The sequence below is a fragment of the Scylla paramamosain genome, chromosome 28 (assembly GCF_035594125.1).
Source record: "Scylla paramamosain isolate STU-SP2022 chromosome 28, ASM3559412v1, whole genome shotgun sequence".
NCBI lineage: Eukaryota > Metazoa > Arthropoda > Malacostraca > Decapoda > Portunidae > Scylla > Scylla paramamosain.
In genome coordinates, this window is record NC_087178.1 from 7650001 (window position 1) to 7652500 (window position 2500).

Sequence of the window (2500 nt, forward strand, 5' to 3'; positions counted from 1 at the left end):
TGGAAACACTATTTAATGAGAATATAGCTCTGGAAACATGTATTTAATGAGAATATAGCCCTAGAAACACGTATTTAATGAGAATATTAATCAAAAAAACACGTATTTCATTTCGCTGTAGATTACAAGCTTCTTCTATATAGTCTCGTGTTTCCATCTCAGTTTTCAGGGACGTATGTACCAAACCACACTAATAAGCCCCCACTAGAGGCAGGAGTAGTTATCATGCATTAGCCTTTAACTACGTAACAGGCCAGCCACTTCAAGAGACTCAAGACAAAGCGGCGACGCGACACTGACCACAGCGAGCCAAGGGCATGACGTGGAGCAGTTTCAAGAACCAACGCTTAATAACACCAGTTGAAATTTAAGGACAGATTAAATAGTAAATCTTTTCCCTTCCACTCACAAGGATATAGTCATTTATGCGAGTTTCTGAATAAGAGCTACAATTTGACTCTCTCTCCATCTAGGTTCCGTATTCAGAAATGCTTTGTTCTCTCATCACGAATATTTTCAAAGGCCACAGAGATGATTAGCCGGGTTCTCAAGGGCGTTTCTTCAGTCAGTATGGAGAAATTTCAATAATACGAGTATATCACTAGAACCTTAAAAACACTTAAAAGACTGTGTCACTTCAACTAGTCTTTTGCAAGTAATCACGGTGCGGACAGAAATGTTTCAGAATATGGTCCTATATACCAGGCCGGCGATCCCTCAAGGAGCTGGCCACACAAAGCACCACACACTCATGCACACACCATTCACATCCTCAGTCCCGTCGGCCCTTAGTGAGAAGGAAAAGTAACAGACAGACAAATTTTCTACTCGACAGTTTAGTAATATAGGTCTAAACGTGAGGACAAGAAGATGGACAGGGGTAGTTATTGTCACCAGCACGACAGCTACAGTTCCCACACTATTTCAGTGACATAAAGGCCAAATTCTCAAACAAAATATATTCAGTAACCACAGCACGAAACAATGCACGTCTCAGCCACGCCACACACACACTAACACGGGCCATCTCAGACCAGGGATGTACAGATGACAAGAGATAACACACCTTGACCCTCCCTCACTATCTAATACACCTGCTCCCTTTCTACCTACTCCCCTGCATACACAACCTCCAGACACGTGACAGACGACCCTCTTACCCCTTCCCACCACACCCCAACACACACACACACACACACACACACACACACACACACACACACACACACACACACACACACACACACACGTTGCTTCTCCCAAGATACACACTATCACTCATATCACACCAACTTGAGTCACTTGAGAGCGCTGCTTCCCCTACTGGCAAACTGCAAGCCTCTCCCTACATTTCCAAGGCCACGAAGAGTCAATGGTCACTGACTCCTCGGTGCCGCCCTCCCCCAAGGGTCAGAAATGGGAGCAGTGACTATTAAATAATTGCAGTGGGTGTCCTGAGCCCTTCAGCTAACTCATCGTGTCCAGCATTGCTGTGTATCTATTTGTCCCTCCTCCCCTCCTCCCTGCTGTCTCTGTATTTATCTGTCTCTTCTCCCCTCCTCCCTGCTGCCTCTGTATCTGTATGTTCCTCCTCCTTGCTGCCTCTGCTGACTTTCTGAATCTTTCCGCCTTTTTTCCAGTGACAATATTTGAATTCTAAGTTTCTCCTTCCGGCTGCGAGTTCTCTTTGATTTTTATACCGCAATATCTAGGTTTTCAAAGTCTTCTCTTGGTCAGGTTACGCGATTCATACAAAAAGCAGAGGAAACTGAAGACGGAGAGACTGAAAAATTACTCTTGAATACTTTTAGCGACCTGAAATAAAGGCAGAAAAGTTGCTTGTTTTGTGTACGCTTAGCAACCCAAGTGAAAGTTATGAAAGCTTGAGACAAAGTGGGGAAAAATTGCACGCCTTGCTTTTTTCTGAAGTGTCTATATGAGTGGTCGATAGTCAGTGTCCTTGGGGGAGGGGGACTTAGAGGAAGCACACTGTGGCAGCCTTCACACACTGGGCTTGTTCTGATTTCCCCCGCACTCCCCAACCCGCAGGCTGAGACCAGGGCAGGGAAACTAAGAGATACACTCTGACCTAACCCCCACAATTTCCCCTTCATAATTCTCACAAACCAAGGCATGTTATTGTGGCTTTTAACTTCTTATTTATCGATTCTACATATCTTCTTTCTTTCGTTCTTTCTTTATTTGTCTGTTTGTTTGGAGGTCTTATTAAATACCTGACTACACACATACACACACACACATTAATTCATATACACATGCCTATTAATCTAACCATTTAAAGTTAACAATACATCTAGCGCGCCAAACACCTCACCATGCCACGCCCCCTTTTCTTCACCCCACGAACATTATTACACCAGCTGCACCGTTCCTATTGTTCCCCGTGGTCCCGTAGTGCCAGACAGGCGGTGACTTACGTAATGACTAAAACAATGCAGGTAATACGCCTTTCAGCCAACGATGTGAGTGTAATGAGTGT

General features: G+C 44.4%; 1 protein-coding gene across 4 annotated transcripts in view; it reads right to left on the reverse strand.

The window, feature by feature from the left end:
* The window catches only part of LOC135114842 (venom dipeptidyl peptidase 4-like), an 81677-nt gene that overhangs the window by 64749 nt on the left and 14428 nt on the right, over positions 1-2500 (reverse strand). Inside the window, exon 1 of one of the 4 annotated variants that reach the window (XM_064030970.1) lies at positions 971-1020. The exons of 2 other annotated variants lie outside the window; for them this stretch is intronic. The gene's annotated coding sequence lies outside the window, so the exon portion shown is untranslated. Of the gene's footprint in view, positions 1-970; positions 1021-2500 lie in introns of those variants that run through there. One more of the 4 variants, XM_064030971.1, reaches the window with a different exon arrangement.